Raw genomic sequence first — 21,020 nt, 5'->3', positions numbered from 1 at the left:
AATCCTCTTGAGAGCTATGAAGACTAAATACAGCCATTATTTTTTAGGTGATGAGGGCTGTGTGCCTTCCATTCTTGGGGAACTTTATGCTCTTTCACTTGACTGAGAACTATCCTCTAGTAATGGACTTGGAGCAACCATCCTAAGTCTGTCACTCGCAGGATTTCCTAAAAGAAGATAATTTCTCCCCACCCACCTCTGTTGCCATAAAATAGGATTGGGGTGGTAGGTACCTAGTATTTTGTTGACCATGTAAGAATTAGAAAGAATTTACATTTAGCTGCTGGTAATAGAGACCTGAGTATAGTGATGTAAACACACGAATATTTCTTCTTTCATATAAAAAAGTCCAGAAATTGATATTCTAGTGCTGGTGAGGCAGCTTCCTGAAGTCTTCAAGGACCACTTTCTTTGGCCATTTTCAACCCATATTAGCACATGGCTTTCTTCCATAAAATAGATTTATGATCCAGATAGCCCTTGGATCCCTAGCCATCATATTCACACTTCTAGGAAGCAGGAAGAAGGAATAGAGGGTGGCCAAAAAGGGCCTATCCAATAACCTCTATTTACATGTCAATGGTCAAATTGGGCCATACACCCAAACCAGCTACAGAGAAGGCTGCGGAACATAGTCTTTTAGTCAGGCCCCTTACCATTCTGAATAACATCAGAAAAAAAATGAGAATGGATAACCAGCAGCCTCACCCACAGAGAATTGCAATAGGAAGAGACTTCATATTTCAGAGTGGGGATCATGAAATTTTTAGGAAGGAAGTAATACATGAGACAGACTTTCAAGAATGAGCCAGATTTCCAGGGGCATAATGTTGCACAAGATGACCCAGAGTAAGCAAGTGAGAAAATGAGTTTTTAAAACCAACCATGGTCGTCCAGCTTGGCTGAAGTATAGTGTATAGGTAGAGAAAGAGTGAAATCAGTTTTGAAAACTTGATTGAGTCATATTTTGGAGGAATTTGAATACTAAGACTGAAGAGATTGTGTGTAACTCGAGAAATTGTAATTTTAAAAAAGTAGCTGCCATTTGTCTTTCATTTTGGCTGCCTGAGGCTTGGACCCTTTTCTCTTTGGGGAATTCTCTTCCTTATGGGTTTTAGTGAAGGGCAAAGATTGATCATTCATATAAATCTTAAGTATTTCCTTTTCCAGTCTCAAAGTGCAGGCAGTTATGTGACCCAGCCTCTACTACATAACACCAAACCTTGACTCAGGAATTAGCACCATAGAAAAGAAGGGTCAGAAGCTCTCTTTCATCTGGCAGGAGCAGTAGCAAGGCTGCCAGAAATGGCTATGGCAGTAGACTACGTGCAGATGAGCTCCTGGTGCAGAAGCTGGAGTGGTGTGAAAGGAGCAGTGTGGGGTCAGGGTGACGGGGGCAGTACTGTTTCCTACTCAGACAGTTCTGTGGAGGTTGGGCATCGCTGTTGGCAGCTTTGCTTCAAGTCCTCTTACTGTTTCAGTCAACTCGCCAAGATTTTTTGCAAATGTTTCATTATAGAAAATTTCAAACACACAAAAATAGAGGTCAGATTCAGGTTTGATTTTTGGCAAGACTACTTTATAGATGGTACTTCCAATTACAAGGAGGCATAACATGATCAGTTGTTTCTCTTTTTTGGGTGTTAAGATCCATAAAGTGGGTTCAGGTATTTTCGGCCTGGTCCATCTAGAATAAGATTCCAACTGGCCTTTTTCCTAGTAGCATTATTGGCATTAGATATTGGCGTGGCATGAACAGGAAATTAAGGTTATCCATGGACAGATTTATAGGAATAATTTATGTCAGTTCATTATATTTTTTTCTGAGCCAATTCCCTTTATCTCTTTGGCTTCAGAACCTGTGGCTCTTCCTTTGCTGTAAATGACTCTTCCAAATGCCAGAGTGAGCAAGCTGCCCTAGAAATTTGTAGTAAATAGGGCGCCTGGGTGGCTCAGTCAGTTAAGTGTCAGACTCTTGGTTTCCGCTCAGGTCACAGTCTCAGGATTGTGAGATCTAGCCCCACGTTGGGCTTGGCACACAGTCTGCTTGAGATTCTTTCCCCTTCCTTCTCCCTCCCTCTCTGCTCCTCCCCCTGCTCTTGTGCACACTATTTCTTTCTTTCAAATAAATAAATAAAATCTTAAAAAATTGTAGCTAACAATACTGTATTATATACTTTAAGTTGCTAAGAAAAAAAGCTTATAATAGCAAACAACAAATGTTTGGGTATGCGTGTCAATGCCAAGTTTTTTTTTTTTAATGCCAAGCTTTTGAAATAGGCCTTTTTTGTTCTTTTTAGTATATTCAGGCTTATTTTTTAATACAATTTTAATTCCAGTATAATTAACATACAGTGTTGTATTAATCTGACATGTATAATACAGTGATGAAACAATTCTATACATTACTTAGTGTTCATCATGATAAGTGTACTCTTAATCCCCTTCACCTACTCCCCCCCCCCCACCTACCTTCTCTCTGGCAACTCCAGTTTGCTGTGTGAAATTAAAAATCTGCTTTTTTATTTGTCCTTTTTTCTTTGTTCATTTGTTTTGTTTCTAAATTCCACATATGAATGAGAGAATATGGTATTTATCTTTCTCTGACTTATTTCACTTAGCGTCATACCCTTTGGATCCATTCATATTGCTGCAAATAGCAAGATTTCATTCTTTTTTTATCATATCATATATCATTCATATATATATATATATATATATATATATATATATATATATATATATCTCACATCTTCTTTATCCACTCATCAAGTGATGGACAGTTGGGCTGCATCCATAGCTGGGCTATTGTAAATAGTGCTGCAAACAGTATATCTTTTCAAATTAGTGTTTTTGTATTCTTTGTATCAATAGCAAGTAGTGGAATTACTGGTCATAGGGCATTTCTATTTTTTTCTTAAGATTTTATTTATTTATTCCTGAGAGACACACAGAGAGAGGCAGAGACACAGGCAGAAGGAGAAGCAGGCTCCATGTAGGGAGCCCAATGCCGGACTCAATCCCAGGACCCTGGGATCACAACCTGAGCCAAAGGCAGATGCTCAACCACTGAGCCACCCAGGTGCCCCAGTAATTCTATTTTTAATATTTTGAGGAGCCTCTATACAGTGAGTGCACAAGTTGGCATTCCCATCAACAGTGCAAGAGAGTTCCTTTTTCTTCATGTCCTCACCATCACTTATTTTTTCTTGTGTTTTTTTTTTTTTTTTTTTAATTTCAGCCATTCTGACGGGTGTGAGGTGATATCTCATTGTGGTTTTGATTTGCCTTTTCCTGATGACGAGTGATGTTGAGCATCTTTTCACATGTCTGTTGACCATTTGGATGTCTTTGGAGAAATGTCTGTTCACGTCTTCTGCCCATTTTAAAATAGATTATTTGTTTCTTGAGTGTTGATTTGTATAAGTTCTTTATATATTTTGGATACTAACCCTTTATGGATATATAATTTACAAATATCTTCTCCCATTAAGTTGTCTTTTAGTTTTGTTGTTTCCATTGATGTGAAGATTTTTATTTTAATGTGGTCTCAGTAGTTTGTTTTTGCTTTTGTCCTTGCCTCAGGGACATATCTAGAAAAATGATGCTCTGGCCAATATTAGAGAAATTACTGCCTGTGCTCTCTTCTAGGATTTTTATAGTTTCAGGTCTTTTACTCCATTTTGAGTTTATTTTTTGTGTATGGTGTAAGAAAGTGGTTCAGTTTCATTTTTTGCATGTAACTGTCCAGTTTCCCCAACATCCTTTGTTGAAGAGACTTTTCCTATTGCACATTCTTGCCTCTTTTGTCAAAGGTCAATTGATCATATAAATTATGGGTTTATTTCTGGGCTCTCTATTCTATTCTGTTGATCTATGTGTCTATTTTTGTGCCCAGCACCATACTGTTTTGATTACTATGGCTTTGTAGTATATCTTGAAATCTGGGATTGTGATACCTCTAGTTCTGTTCTTCTTTTTCAAGATTGCTTTGACTATTTGGGGTCTTTTGTGGTTCCATACAAACTTCAGGATTGTTTGTTCTAGTTCTGTGAAAAATGCTGTTGATATTTTGACATAAATTACATTACATCTGTAGATTGCTTTGGGTAGTATGGATATTTTAATAATATTTGTTCTCCCAATCCATGAGTATGGATTACTTTTCCATTGGTTTGTGTCATCTTCAATTTCTTTCATCAACCTTTTATAGTTTTCAGAGTACAGATCTTTCATCTTCTTGTTTAAATTTATTCTTAGATATTTTATTATTTTGGATACGATTGTAAATGGAACTATTTTCTTAATTTCTCTTTCTGCCACTTCATTATTAGTGTATAGATATGCAAGGGATTTCTGTATATTGATTTTGTATTCTGAAACCTTACTGAATATATTTATTAGTTCTAAGTAGTTGGAGTCTTCAGGGTTTTCTATATATAGTATCATGTCACCAGCAAATAGTGAAAATTTTACTTCTTCCTGACCATTTTGGATTCATTTTATTTATTTTTCTTGCCTGATAGCTGTAGGTAGGACTCCAGCACTATGTTGAATAAAAGTGGTGAGACTGGAACATCTTTGTCTTGTTCTTGTTTTTAGGAGAAATGTTCTCAGTTTTTCACCATTGAATGTGCTATTAGCTGTGTTTTTTTATATATATATATATATATATAGCCTTTACCTTTATTGTTTTGAGGTATGTTCCTGCTAATGCTACTTTGTTAAGCATTTTTTTTATCAGGAATGAAGGTTGTACTTTGTCCAGTGCCTTTTCTGCATCTATTAAAATGATCATATGGCTTTTAAATTTTTATTTATTTATTTATTCATGAGAGACACACACAGAGAGAGGCAGAGACATAGGCAGAGGGAGAAACAGTCTCCCTGCAGGGAGCCTGATGTGGGACTTGATCCTGGGACCATGGGATCACACCCTGAGTGGAAGGCAGATGCTCAACTGTTGAGCCACCCAGGTGTCCCGATTTTATGGTTTTTATACTTTCTCTTGTTCATGTGATGTGTCATGTTGATTGGTTTTCAAGTATTGAACCACATTGTGTCCCAGGAATAAATCCCACTTGATTGTGGCAAATGACTTTTTTTTAAAGGTTTTTATTTAAATTCCAGTAAGTTAACATAAAGTGTAATATTAGTTTTAGGTGTACAATATAGTGATTCAACACCTCCATACAAAACTCATTGCTCATCACAACAAATGAACTCCTTAATCCCTATCACCTCCTTACCCACACTGCCACATGTGTCACTCCACCCCACAACCTACCACCTTCCCTCTGGCAACCATCAGGCTTTTCTCTATAGTTAGGACTATTTCTTGGTTTGCTTCTCTTTCTCTTTTTCCCCCTTTGCTCATTTGTTTTGTTTCTTAAATTCCACTTATGAGTGAAATGATATGATATTTGTCTTTCACTGACTGACTTATTTCCCTTAGCATAATACTCTTTAGTTCCATCCATATCATTGCAAACGGCAAGATTTCATTCTTTTTTGTATAGCTGAGTAATATTCTAGTGTGTGTGTGTGTGTGTGTGTGTGTGTGTGTGTATCATCTTTATCCATTCATTAGTTGATGGACACTTGGGCTGTTTCCATAATTTGGCTATTATAGATAAGTGAATGACTTTTAAAATATATTGTTGAGTTCAGTTTGCTAATATTTTGTTGAGGATTTTTGCATCTATATTCATCAGAGATATTGCTCTATGGTTCTCTTTGTAGTGTATTTTCTGGTTTGCTATCAGAGTAATGCTGGCCTAATAGAATGAATTGGGAAAGTCTGCTTCTTCTTCTATTTTTTGAAATAGTTTGAGAAGAAGAGATATTAACTCCTATTTAAATGTTTGGTAGAATTCATTTGTGAAGTCACCTGGTCTTGGACTTTTGTTTGCTGGGAGTTTTTTGGTTATGGATTCAACTTAATTGCTGATATTTGGTCTCTCAAATTTTCCTTTTATTTCTGCATAAGTTTTAGGAGATTAAATATTTCTAGGAGTTTTCCCATTTCTTCCAGATTGTCCAATCCTTTGGCATATAATTTTTAATAATATGAAATAGGTGTTTCAAGTTACTACACCATATTTTCTAGAGGAAATAATACAGTGTAAGAATGTACCTTTGTTGATTAGCTGCTCTGGGACTACCAAAATACATGTAAGAAATTGCAGACTTGTCTACTCTGTGTCTTTTATTTCCTATCAAGGGGGGGATGTGATAAAAAACTATTCTTCTGTGGTTTTATATGATCCCAATTTTTTTGAATGATAATCAACTTTAAAATATAAATATTTTCCTCATTAGCATAGTAATACCTTATCATTAAATAAAACTATTAGAAAGAATTTGAAAATTCTAAAAAGCAAAAAGAAGAAATAAGATTATTCATAACTGAATGACCTGGAGACAATCACTTTTTAATATTTTTGGTGAATTTCTGGTTCCATTTTTCTAAGTACATTTCCCCCCCTATACTTGAGACACTTCTGCATGTAAAGCACTTGGAACAGTGCTTGATATGTAGTAGATATTCAATAATGGTTAGTCACTGTTATTGCCATATGCTATTTTAAATCCTCTCTTGAATTCATTAGATAATAGAAATATTTTCTCAAGTTATAACTAATGCCTTATAAATGTATTTTAAGCTATGGCTTAAATTCATTGTGTAAATGTGATATAGTTTATTTAACCATTCCTTATTTTTTGATATTTAAACGATCTCCAAATTTTGTTTTGTTATAAATAATACCATAATGGCCTTTATGTATAATCAAGCTTCCTAACCTAGAATCCTTGTAATGTTTACAACCAGGTGCATAGGCTATGTATAGGACACTCTGTCCCTATAGAAATATTTTTCTTAAGTGAAAATCACTTACTTTGGTAGTTCAACCTTCTGGGATATAATCCAGCAGTAGGAATGCCTCAGTAAAATATTCGGGGCAGCCAAAGATGATACCGTTCAATCTAAGCACCAAAGCTACTATATTCAACTTTGGAGAGAGTGCACAGGTACTTTCTCAGAGCCTATTCGTTTTCCATCTGTGTGTAATTCATTCACTGTTCCAACTAATTTCCTCTCTTAACGAATAAGAAGTGAGAAATTAGGAGGCAATTTAAGAGAAGCTACCAGATGGAGGCACACCGAAAACTGAAAGTAGTAACTGATGGGTTGGCAGGGCCAAAGGAGAAGGTATGATTGTAAATTTAGATAAAAGAACACAAAACCTCAAGACTCTGAGGCCTTATCATGTAAAATTAACGTAAAGAAATATTCTTTCCTTGATAATGGTGTGTTGCTGAGTCATCATTAGAATCAATAAATATTAGTTGATTTATTTAAATATTTGTATCAACAGTAAGGTCAGGAATTCTATTTAAAGTTTTCTGAATCTCAAGCATAAAGTGTGATGTTAATTTAGTAAACTATTTTTTTTAATTTAGTAAACTATTTTAAACAATGGCTTCTAGTTATTCATAGTAGAAAACCAAAGCATTTATTAGCCTTTAGTGATTTAAATGAATACACAATTCTAGATGGAAAAAAAATTGCATCCTATCTGGCAATCCCATATTAATACTATAGTTTCTCAGGAGATCAGGAGAGAAGTTGGTTCTAGTTGTCATTAGCTTGCTGCGAAATCCTGGGAAGGTCATTTAAGGTTTTTTGACCAACTTTTATTACACATTGAATGAGAACATAACCCAAATGTTCTTATCAGCCTCTGAGCACAAACAAAGCCACATAAATGCTCCAATTATGATGGCTCTTATCATCCCTTGCTTACCCAGGATCGTAGTTGGCAATCCTGTAAAGTCTCTGGGCCTATTATTTCTGATATCCCCAAGTAGTGAAGTGAGGAGATATCTCAGATGTTCTCTTCAACAAGTGTGCTCTAGTTTTCCATGATCTCTTCTTGCCAGAGTGCTTCGACACTACTTCTTTTGCTTGTGCCCTTCTTGAGAAGGATGATTTCCAGGCCATCCATTGATAATATTTGAGTACTCAAAGGTACTTCAAACTGCATTAAGCCCATGGTAGAGAGAGGATCAGGATGGTCCTCTACAAGTGCTGTTCAACATTTTGTTAACCACAACACCAAACCTGCTCTCCATACTCTTAGAGACTCATGAAGACTTTCATTAAATTAGCTTCTTAAGAATCTACCCCCACAAAGGATCAAATCCAGCTCTCCAGGCTACTAGCAGTTGGCTGTTATCCCATCCTTCTTCACCGTCTGTCTCTCACCTCTCCCCAGAACTTTCATCCTTCTTGCATACCCTCTCACACCCAAGGCAAAAACCAAACTCTTACCTAGCAACTCATGGACACACAGATGATTCAAAAAGAATTGATCATTGCAAACAGTCTCTGCTCAGTTATGAGGTAATATATCTAGTCAACCCTAATTTGTAAAGAATTATTCCTATTATTATGTCTAGTTATTTCTATGATATGTAAGAGAATAAAAGATTGTTATTATCTTTTAAGTCCAATATGGGGCCCTCATATATGTGTGTCATATCATATAGGACCATCAATCTTGTAATCTAAGTCATCCCAGACCTTTATAACATTCACCATAAATGATGAAAACAGCCACCTATGATGTGGCTACTTCCTTATTTCCCCAAGGCTGTCAGAAGAAGTGGTACAAACAAGAGATTTTTGATGTGGTCCTGAGTTAGGGACAAATGGGGCTAGGCAGGGGGCAATGGAATCAGGCTCACAAAAATCACAATAAATATGGAGATGAAAGGAAACCTGAGATAAACAAGACCATCCTGTCCCAGGTACCAGAGGTGGGTTCTTGTTATATCAGGTACTTGTGACCAACAAAGAATTACCAGACCCTAAACATGAAGTAAGCCATTAAAGATGTTATCACTAGAGTTGGGGCAGGACAATCTTCAGGAGAACCCTACTAGTGTCTTTCAGGGAAGAACTTTTTCTGCTCTGATTCTGTTGGGTCTTTCCTCATTTGTTTTTGGCCCCCTTTTTTTCAATTTGCCTTCATCAATTACTTTATGCTTAATACTAGCTTGTCACAAATGAATTAGTGTTGTAAACAAAACAATTTATTGCTTGACCGCTGAGCTAAATACAACTCAGTCTAATTGATTAACATGGATATTTGGTCTTTGCTCAATGTTGTTGCAGAAATTAAATTTTCAATCTGATTTACTTCTCAGAACTTTTCATAGGAAATAATCTAGTGCCTTAAGCTCCTTGGAGTGTGAAGAAGCCCATTAAAATTGATTGAATTGTAATACTTTCCCTAATGAGCCCTGTTTATATCTTGTCACTTATTAAATTAACTACTTCATTTGTCAGTTTCAGTTATGGAAAAATGGGAGCTCACTTCTTGCTCTTTTGAAAGCAAAACATCTAAGTTTGCTTATTGTAGCAGGACATTCACTCTGAAGTGAATTCCTTAGACCATAAGCCAGGGCTTCCACTTCTCTAACTACCAGAGATACTCTGTTAAACGTCATTTTCACCTATAGTAACCAAGTGTGGGTCAGAATAAATAAAACACTGAATGAAAAAGAACATCAAGCTAACAAAAGCCAGTCCCACTTCAATTTTGCATCAGATTTAGATTAGTACCTTGTGCAGGTACATAAACCTCTGAGTTATAGTCTCTTCATTTTCACCATTATACCTGTTTTGTTTGTGGGAGTGGTGGAGAGTTAATGCATTTTCAAAAGACTTACTCTTTTTTTTTTTTAAGACTTATTCTTTTAATATCTGTTGTGGCTTTGAAAATATAATCACTTAACTAGGTTAATTTTGTGCCCTGGGATGAAGTGATGAATAGTTTGATGTTATAAATTATTGCTTGGTGGGGCACCTGGGTGGCTCAGTCAGTTGAGCCAGTCAGTCTTCGGCTCAGGTCATGATCCTGAGGCTCTGGGATTGAGCTTCACTTTGGGATCTCTGCACAGTGAGGATCTGCTTCTCCCTCTCCCCCGCTCCCCTCCTCATGATCTCTCTCTCTCTCTCTCTCTCACACACACACACACTCTCTCTCTCTCCCCTAAATAAATAAATAAATAAATAAATAAATAAATAAATACAATCTTAAAAAATAAATTATTGCTTGGTGACTAGAGCCAACTATTTTAGGTACATGAAATGAATTAGGTACATTTAAATAGAATTTTGAAAATGAACTTTATTATAACTAAGTTGGTGTCACTTTCTTTGTGGAGGCTTCCCTATAATCATAGAAATTTAATTTCTCCTTTCTAATCCTGTATCTTGTAGCCAATATGGCACACATCATACTATATGGTAGTTGTTGTTGTGTTCACTACTGAACCATAAGCTAAGCTTCTTGAGGAGAAGGAGCTCAGCTCGTGATGTCAGGGTTGTGAGATCCAGCATTGTTCAGAACCTGCTTAAGATTCTCTCTCTCAGGGCAGCCCGGGTGGCTCAGTGATTTAGCGCTGCCTTCAGTCCAGAGCCTGATCTTGGAGACCCTAGATCGAGTCCCATGTTGGGCTCCCTGCATGGAACCTGCTTCTCCCTCTGCCTGTGTCTCTGCCTCTCTCTCTGTGTGTGTTTCTCATGAATAAATAAATAAAATCTTAAAAAAAAAAGATTCTCTCTCTCTCCCTCTCTCTTGCCCTCTCCACCCCCTACTTACACACACAGACACACACACACACACACACACACCCTCTCTCTCTCAAAAAAATAGTTAATTCCTCAATGTGGAAGAAGTTAAGACTGATACCAGCCTTCCTTAAACTCCTACAAAGCCCATATGACTAAACTACTATATCATTTTCTCAGCTTGGCACCCTATTTTCTCACCAAGATTGAAGCTCTGTCTTAAGTCCCAGTTCATTTCCCTGGAGTAATAATAGCTGTTTCAGTTAGCTATTGCTGTCTAACAAAGCAAAACTTAGTGGCTTAAAACAATGTTATTGCTCAAGATTCTGTGGGTTGGGAATTAGGCCGGAGTTTATTGGGCATGGCTTATCTCCTTTCTGTGTGGTGTTAGCTGGGATCACGCATGACTACATTCAGCTGGAAGCTCAGCTGGGGCTACAATGTCTAAGATGGACTTATTTGCACCTAGGATGACATGACTGGCTGTATCTCTTTGTCTCTGTCTCCTGGAAATCTATCATCATTAATAGCCTAACTTTTTCTTCTTTTCATGCCGATTAAATTTAAGACAGCCATAATAAAAGCTGCCAAGTTTCTAAGGTGGTAGGATGTAAATTGACATTAAGTTATTTCTGCCATATTCTATTGGTCAAAGTAAGTCACAAGGTGAACCCACATTCAAAAAGAAGGGAAATAGTGTCTATCTTTTGATGGGTGAAGCAATATGTTGGTGGCCATCTTTGCAAACCATTTTTTTTTAAGATTTTATTTATTTATTCATGAGAGAGAGAGAGAGAGAGAGAGAGAGAGAGAGAGAGAGGCAGAGACCCAGGCAGAGGGAGAAGCAGCTCCATGCAGGGAGCCCGATGCAGGACTGGATCCCAGGACCCTGGGATCACAACCTGAGCCAAAGGCAGATGCTCAACCACTGAGCCACCCGGGCTGCCCACAAACCATTTTCTATAATCTGTCCTCTGGCCACAAGAATTCATGTCTCTATACTTAACTTCATCTCTAGACCTGCTAAAGTCTTATCCAATTTACTTATTAGGGTCAAAGTCCAAGGTGTTGGGATCTACATCAGGTGCCAATGTGAGTCACTTTCTCCATAAAGAATAAGAAAGAGAGGCCATGTAGAGTGGAAACAATGGGCTCAGGTTGACTGCCAGCACCAAAGTCCAGGATGAGTGAATGGGGCCATCTTGGATCCTCCAGAGCTCTCTGAGCATTTTCAGCTGACACCATGTGTAGTAGAAAAGAGCCACCTCAGCTGATTCTTGCTTGAATTTTTGATGTACAGAATCATGAGCAACAGCGTTTAAAAAACTGATATGTAAATAAATAAAGTAAATGATCAAGTAAATAGGACATAAGGATTCCAATATTTCAGTTAAATCTTTAAAACAAATTTATTTTTAAGCGATAAAACTTATTACTTAAAGGTAATCCATCCTGGGGATCCCTGGGTGGCTCAGTGGTTGAGCACTGCCTTCAGCCCAGGGTGTGATCCTGGAGACCTGGGATGGAGTCCCATGTCGAGCTCCCTGCAGGGAGCCTGCTTCTCTCTCTGCCTGTGTCTCTGCCTCTCTCTGTCTCTCTCTCTGTCTGTCTCTCATGAATAAATACATAAAATCTTTAAAAAAAGTAATTCATCCAACAATGGGGCTTGAACTTACAACTCCAAGATTAAGAGTTGCATGCTCTATTGACTAAGCCATCCAGGTGCCCCCCAAATCATGGTTTTCAGCTATAAACTTTTAGATTCTCTATTATGCAGCAATTGCTCACTGAAAAAATATTATAACCAACATATATCCTCATTTATTTGTTATTTCTTCTATCATCCCAGGCTTTTGCTTGGAGCCACATTTTGACTTGGAGTAGACCTGAAATTCAGTTTTCATTCCTCTGCTCCATCTCTCTACAGCTTGTAGTCCCAAATTACTCATTCTCTCCATCAGTCTATGTGACCAAAATCTCCAGATGTTTCATGCCCAATCCCTTCTATATTATAACAAGGATAGACCAAAAGTCACTAAGTTTTTTATTAGAAGCTCATTCATAAACTTTAAGAGATCAGTTTCATGGTGGATATATGAATAGAAACCATATTATGGGGCGCAGGGGTGGTGAGAAAGTAGGAGGAGCCCACTTTAGGAGACTAAACTGTAAATTTTACAAAGTGTGAGAACAAAAGGAAGGTAAGATATAGGTAGATAGCCTAACAGGGTAGTAGTGAGTCTTAAAGACAGAAAAAAAAGAAAGTGATATAAATAAAAATACATACATATGTGCATGCGTATATACGTCTTTATCTAATCTCTCTTTTCTAGGATGCAGCTATTTGAAGACTTGAAGTAGTGTTAAGAAGATTTAACAGAGGTGAATCCAAGATGTCAAAAAAGCCGTGAAATTATGAAATTACCAAGAATGATGGTTGAGGAAAGAGTGGAGAGCAACGTTATGAGTCAAATACAAACTCCTTTTGTAAATGACTGAAGCTAATCCTCCATATAGTGTCATCATTTACTAGAAAAAATTAGGCTAAGAAAATTACATCAAATTTGTGGAAAACAACTGGGATTTGGCATCTTCTCTATCCTCATATACATTTACGCTGAAGTCAGAAAAATCACAAAAGGAGAAAAAAGGTTGCAAGTTCCAAAAAGACTATGTGGCAAAGCTGGTATATGAAGTGATTGTGATCTTATATTTTCTGATATTACTGTTCTAGCGAGCTCCTAAGTTGGATGTTCCCAGCTGTTACCATCTGACAGAAATCAAAAGTAAATGTCCCCAAATTTACCACCACATACTCTGAAAGAGAAGGGATTTTAAAAGGCAATTATATATTCAGCATCTTCAAACTGATGGAAACACCTGCTACACTGCATTGCTTCCAGAATAGCTTCCTACTTCATAATGTTTGTAAATAACGTTGGTGAGCCAGAGGTAAAATCATGTTAAACAAAGAAAAGAGCAATTCAACAATGAAGAGAAAACTGCCACCAAACCGAACAAATAACCCTGAAGCACAGATTCCAATATTTCATTTAAAAATATGAACTATAATATTCATGAGAAAGCACTTAGAACCTGCATATATTTGGTGCTCCATAAATGAAAGTCACTCCATATACTAAGGAAATTTTTTGAAATGACAGAGATATTTGTGGTAGATTGTAGAATTGTAACACTTTGCTCCCCCCTTATAATAGGATACTACATCCCCTGCCCACCTCTCCTCCAGAGACCCTCAGTTTGTTCTAAAAGAGACAGATATTCTTGACTTCATGGAACCTATGTTATAGTGGGAAAGACAAACAGTAAATAATCAAGTAAATAGGACATCAGATGACCTAAGGTCAGAAAAGTAAATAATGTCAGTCCAAATGGGTGATTGAGAAGAGTTCACTAAAAACCAATAATTAATATAAGTAACAGATAATTAACTTAATAAGGACTTTAATAAAGATTAATAATTAACTAAATAAAGCAGGGTTAAAAGCACAAAGGACTCACTGTGTCCTGGAACTGGCAGCAGTGGGGAGCTTGTAACATCCTGAGGCCTGAAAGGTAAGGGGATGGAGAAGTCACCAGAACGCAGAGAGGGAAGCTGAATGGAGAAGGCCACCTGATCAAAGCCGGGGTCTTCTCTAATGGAGGCAGCCCATCCCCAGGGACTTGGCAGGAATGGAGCTGGGGGAAGAAAGCCCCAGGCCCTGGGTTCATGACCTGAGCAGAAGGCAGACGCTTAACTGACTGAGCCACCAAGGTGCTCTCTACCATCTGTTTTAAAGAAAACTATTAAGAACCTCAATCTAGAGCTTTGAAATTTAAACTCCCTAACAAAATGTGTGAAGAAAGGAGGGAGCTAGAGAAAGACATTTCACCCTCCCTGCTGCTCTGTGGTATGTGCACCACACCTTCCAGAAATACAAGAGGTGGCTGAAGGATATAGCAACACAACTTCTGAATTAACTTTCCCATTGGGATACTAAAGAGAAAAATGATAAAATTACAAGAGCAAAAGAGTAAGGCTGAAATATTGATTCCTGTCTTTATAGAAAGTGAAGTCATTTGCTTTATCTACTTCATCTGCTTATATTATAAGGATCAGATAAATATTAGGTACAGAAGGTGACTATGCTTCTTGGAAGCCTTCATAAAAATGAATGTCTATTAAATAGATAGTGACAAGTGGTTTGTATCTGGGTTTAGATTTTTAAGATAATTTTTTTGGATTTGTACTCATGACTGGTAGGTCTACACAGAATTTGTTACTTAGTAAATAAAATCAGCAGAAAAATTACCTTTTATAAATTATGAAGAATAGTCTAATACATTACATGTTAGGATATGATCTGTCAAAAGAAAAGCTACAAAGTTAGATTTTTTTGGAGTGATTTCCCTAACATAGCTATTAATCTGATTTTTAAATGTCACAAATTTCTGATTTCCATTCTTTTAGAATGTGGTGAAAATAATAGGATATTAATTATCCTCTTTCAAAATGCAAAGTCAGGGGCACCTGAGTGGCTCAGTGGGTTAAGAAACTCAGGTGGTGATCCTGGGGTCCTGGGATCAAGCCCCTACATTGGGCTACCTGCTCAGTGGGGAGTTTGCTTCTCCCTCTCCCTCTGTCCCTCCCCCTGCTTGTGCTCTCTCATGCACTCCATCTCTCTCCTAAATAAACAAGTAAAATCTTAAAAAAAAAAAACCCAAATGCAAAATCAGCCTATAAATTTAGTTTTCTTTTAAAATCCACAAGTAAACTATAGCAAAAGGTACTTTACCAGTTAGATGAAGATTATAGGTCTCCTCTCTAGCCCATTCCTTCTACCAAGTAATATGTTATAACCAAATCACATATTGACACGTTAACAGATATTACCAGACTGGCACAAAACAGCTCTGCAACCTGGTCCCTAAGTCAGATTAAAGTTTTAGCTCTCTATTTCTTTGGCTGTTTCAGGAGAACCGTACAGGAAAGTTTCACTCAAGGCAACCAACAATGACAATATCTAGTGTCAGGATTCAGCTGTCCTAGTTTGTTTGCATAAGGAGACAGAAATCACCCAGTGTGACAAATAAATAAGCTGTTACTGTGTTAGGCTATTAGATTTTGGGTTCGTTTGTCATACTTTGGTGAACCCTGAATAATTCACAGATGAGGGTCAGTATTGCTCATACTTTCTTCATTTAGCGGAAGAGGAAGTAGATGATTAGAGCTTTATGAACTGCATACATGAAGAAGTTGGCCAAGTGTGAAAGGATGTGTGTCTACATGTACACCTAATTTTACTATGTGTTGCTCAATCACATATATATTTATTTTCCTTTAGGAATAGCATGGTTCATAGGTGACATTTTAAAAATGTTTCACAAGATATATATGACATCTATAGTCAGTTTTAGAATTATCTAGGAGAGGGACACCTGAGTGGCTCTGCGGTTGAGCATCTGCCTTTGGCCCAGGTCTCAACTTACGGAAACTCGAGTCACTAAATATTGATTTAAGCTGCTACATTTTGCGGGTAATTGGTTAAGTAGCAGTAGATAATGAATACTGTGGATAAAATATGGATGGAAAGGTAAAGATTGTAAGGGTAATAAAACCACGTATAGGTAAATTAAGGCTGGGATAGTAAATGAAAAATCTTTTCCTTTAAGTTGTTTTCATAGTTCAAAACAATTGTTTTCATAGATCAGTGATGCTATAAAAAGTATATGGTGACTATTGGGAGCATGACTCCTGAGTATATAACTTTAGGGTCCCGAAGTCATGAGGACGTCTAGGTCAGTACACCAGCAAGTACACAGATTACATTTTTATTGCCTACTTGTTTTGTAACTCTGGCTATTTTATTTTCTAGGCCAAGTCATAAACTCTTTTTTTTTTTTTCCAAGTCATAAACTCTTAAGTTCATCCATCTTTCATGTCTATGAAGATAAATTCTAAGAACAAGTATTACTATCTGATTAAAATAAATTAACAGAATAATATTAGGTTTCATCATCTTTTCTATGAAACTAATAAATGGAAGGATTGATATTTTGCTTAAACATTAACCTACTGTTACTTTTGACAATAACAACAAAGAATCTGAAGAGAATGACCGAGATGTATGGAGGCTGTCGTATTTCAACACATAATAGACAATTGATTTAAGGAATCTACTTCATTCCCCAGAGGTTTAATACCTCTCATGGTGTAACTCTGATGAATACTTTATGCTTTGCACAACTGCTGGGTGTTTTTGTGAGTGAACAATATTTATGTTAAATATTATACAACTCTGACTTACTGGATCCACTAAACTATGCAACCCTGTTCATAAAATGTAAGCAATGACAGATTACCACATTCAAGGGACACCTGGGTGGCTCAGCGGTCGAGCGTCTGTCTTGGGCTCAGGGTGTGATCCTGGAGTCTCAGGATCGAGTCCTACATCGGGCTCTGTGCGTAGAGCCTGCTCCTCCCTCTGCCTATGTCTTTGTTCTTCTCTCTGCGCCTCTCGTGAATAAATAAAATAAAATCTTTATTTTTTTAAAATAAAATCTTTAAAAACAAAGATTATCACATTCAGCTGTATGATCAGTATAACACAATGATTGAAAAGTTTGTGCCATTAAATAATATGTTTTATTTTATTTGTTTTCTTTTTTTAGACATTTTCCACTATTCCATCTAGGCCACCGCAAAGACACAGAAAGCACAGGGATTTTTTTCTTTCCCATGCTAGTGTAACTAATTGATCTTAGAAACCTGTAAGTAATAAGCAGGATAAGGCAGTTAATACTAGTCTCCCAATCACTGTGTGGTTGGTCATCTAACTGGAATCAGCGTAAAACTGAGAAGATGCTACTAGATATTAATGAGTCTTCTAGAAGAGATCTTTACTGAATAGCCATGACAAGATTTGGCTATCATTCCCTCAAGTTTTCTGGGAAAAGCCAGATCCTGGCTTCACAAGACAACCCATAGAAATGTAGCTGCCAGGATCCGAAGATGTCTGGACTTTCCCTCAGGTCACTTTGGTGCAGCAGCAGCTTCCTGTGGTGTTTCTCTGGATCTAAGCTGAAAGATCTCAAGGGAATGGTTCACTTTTAGTGAACCGGATGACTTGGGCCAGTAGGAATCCTTTATTCTCACAGGGTGCTCGATCTTAGAGTTTGTACTGTCTTTTCATTAAAGGGAGGAGAAAATAAAGTAGCAGATTCTTGGCAGCGTGCAACCACTGTGGCTCTTCTGAGCCCAATTCTCATCTACATGCGGGGGTACATCCCAGGAGATGTGCCTACCTTGTGCCCTCACTGCTACGACTAATGGAGATCTAGACTACATCTTGCTTCAGATGAACTGGTCACAAAGTCTGTGTTTAACGTGACTGACTTCTCGGCCTGTGTCCGAGAGTGGAGTGTTTGAGGAGGTTATCAGGATGATGCTACTAATGTGTAGGGGATGAAAGCAGATAGATCCAGATCCAGAGCTTTGCTCATAGTATTCCTCTTGCTTGGAATCCTACTCCAAGTACTATAAGGGAAGCATCCTTTGGTAATGATATAGAACCGGGACTCAGACAGATGTAGTTCAAATCCAGCATTTGTCCCTTACCAGCTACATGACCTGTAGCTCGGAAAATTACCAAACATATAGGTCTCAGTTTTCACAATTTTTTAAAAATTTTTATTTATTTATGATAGTCACACATACAGAGAGAGAGAGAGAGAGGCAGAGACAGGCAGGGGGAGAAGCAGGCTCCATGCACCGGGAGCCCGACGTGGGATTGGATCCCGGGTCTCCAGGATCGCGCCCTGGGCCAAAGGCAGGCGCCAAACTGCTGTGCCACCCAGGGATCCCCAGTTTTCACAATTTTAAAAGGGGAAAAATTATTCTTGCCAAATAGATTCTAAGATTCAAATTGTATATCTAGCACAATGCTCGGTGTATATTAGGCCTGCAGGGAATATTTGCTTTTATATAGCATGGCTCACGCCGTGAAACTGCTGGCCATGCCTACCTCACAGTGATCATTAGTAATTAATATTTCCGGGGTGCCTTGCAGGTTACAGATCGTTTGAAAATCTGCTTTCTTATTTGCTGCCCCAGGAGAAAGGGGGGCGGAATCTAAGAAATGTGCCCATCACAGATAGAAAGTGGCAGGGTTGGGACTCAGGCACACAGTGTTGGGCTCAAAAGTCCACATTTTTACCACAATAAAGCACCGCCTTCTCAAGTTTTGTTTTACTACCCATTTGGGGCTTGTTACCCATTGCCTTATACAGGGCTGTCTTTTTATGGATCTTTCTGTTTCCCCAGTGAGTTATAAACAGACACTATGTTTTATGAATCCCTGTAGCCCTCACAATCCCCTGCTTTGTGCCTGCCCTGAGAAAACATTCAATAAAATTAGACGGATCTGTCAGTGGGGGCTCTTTGGTTGTAAAGAACAGAGACACATAATTCCGGCTAACCTAAGCTGGAAGGAATCTACTGAAATTCTCACACGCTCACATAATTTATGGGGAGCTGAGAAACTAAGCTGGAGATGGATTCATTCAGGCTGCCCTGGAAATGAAAGCTCGATATGGGCCTTACTTTTTTTGGGGGGGGGCCTTACTTTTTATAAATCAAATAGGTTTAGGACCCTGCTACTTGGGAAAACATCAAATGGTAAACATTTCCAATTTCTGTTTCACTCACCCAGGGAGAGAGTATTTGAATGGTCCATTTGGGGACATGGGTATGTCCTTTGTCTAGAGGAAGCTAGAGTCCCACCGGACCATATAGAATGGGGTAGAGTTAATTCTTCAACATGAAATTTGGCTGCTATTAGAAAGGAGAAATAGGTGCCAGGAAGCTAATCCCTCAACCCTCCAAATCATGCAATGAGTCTACTACAATTGACTAATTGAATTATTTTTAAAAGCCTTGTTAATTGTTTTCAAGTTTGCATGGATGGGGAAAATAGAATGGAAAACAGAGGCAAAACAAGATTAAGGAATTTGCTTTAGGCCATTCAGAAGTTAAGCAATTCAGTTCAGATTCAAATCCAGACTAGGAATCTCAGATTTTTCTCACTAAGTCATTTTGCGTCTTAATAGCAAGGACTTTATAACATAACTTAATTATGAATTGAAAAATACAATATGGTCTGTTCAAAGCATATTTCACCATCTTGTTCCACTTACAAAGTACATTTAATAGCTTAATAGCAAATGGCTATAACAGAAAAGAGTATTCAGTAATTTATAGGGAAGAAATGAAAGGATAATCCTATTATAGATTTAACCATAAATAATACATCATATGGATAACCTAAGTGCTATATATTTCTGAGTCTATTGAAAAGAAAGAGTTTTTCTCAGTATACTGAAAAATAACTTCAAAGAAACCATAAAGCTGGCATAATAATTTACTTATTTATAATTCATAACAATATGACAATTTTTTATCCATGGTGACCAGGCAAAAAAATTATATTTGCATAAATAGATTTTATATTATTAACAAAACTTTCAATAGAGATAATTAATTTAAATCTCTACTAGAGGCAGTCTTTGTATCTGAGACTCTAAACTTCTATGACCCCGCTAAAGGAATTAATCTTCCTAGGGTTTTGAATGGGAAAAGAAAAATACTTTCTCCTATATCTAATGCAGAGAGTGCAAGTGGTTTCTGCTTGATGGGGAACTTAATTTCTTCAGGGAACCAAGAGGCCAGTTAATACCCTGAGCATAGTAATAAAGTCACCACCACCACCAACTAGCATCTGTTGGATGTTTAGATACACATCCTGCTAAGCATTTCAAAGAAATCATTGCATTCAATACTCATGGTAACTGTGCTGGTTTTGAATTTTAAAACTGAACTTTAGTTAAGATTCTTTTTGTTTCCACTTCAAAAGACAGTTCTGTACAAAAACCATTTAGAGTGCTCAGAACAAAGGCAGAGACTCTGAGCTTCCTTAAAAGGTGCTTTATCACATTCGACACATTTAGAAGAGAACAAAAGGAAAGAGAAGAGAAAAGGGAGAGGAAGTTTATGAAACTCTACTGGCTCTTGCATGATTTAGGGGTGCCAAAAGGAAAAGAGGTAAGCCTTCGGACATTAGAGCGTATTCATGAAGATGCTCTCTACCTTGGAGATGGTTTGTGTCAAGTTTTGAACATTCTCATTTATATATGTATGGTAAGTAGAGTGATCACCAGGACATGGGGCTCTGAGTATTAGTGTAGGACCCTCTACCCTGGCGGACGTTCTCTTTTTCATTTATCCATAGGACGTCCCTCCCTATTCACTCTGAATTCTGGGCCTTCTGCCTTGATTGATGTTCTTGTTTAGCACTGCATATACTTCTTATTTTCCCTTGGC

At 37.5% G+C, this 21,020-nt stretch overlaps 1 long non-coding RNA gene across 1 annotated transcript in view; it reads right to left on the bottom strand.

The window, feature by feature from the left end:
• Positions 1–17,146, bottom strand: part of LOC140595844 (uncharacterized) — a 37,669-nt gene extending 20,523 nt beyond the window's left edge. The window contains exons 1-2 of the long non-coding RNA XR_011997747.1: positions 17,006–17,146; positions 14,165–14,211 (exon numbers count right to left, since the gene is read on the bottom strand). This is a non-coding gene — a long non-coding RNA (uncharacterized lncRNA). The remainder of the gene's footprint in view (positions 1–14,164; positions 14,212–17,005) is intronic.
• Positions 17,147–21,020: the final 3,874 nt, after the last annotated feature.

Source organism: Vulpes vulpes, chromosome 16 (assembly GCF_048418805.1).
Source record: "Vulpes vulpes isolate BD-2025 chromosome 16, VulVul3, whole genome shotgun sequence".
In the NCBI taxonomy this organism is placed as follows: domain Eukaryota; kingdom Metazoa; phylum Chordata; class Mammalia; order Carnivora; family Canidae; genus Vulpes; species Vulpes vulpes.
This window is presented reverse-complemented; position numbering and strand designations above follow the sequence as displayed.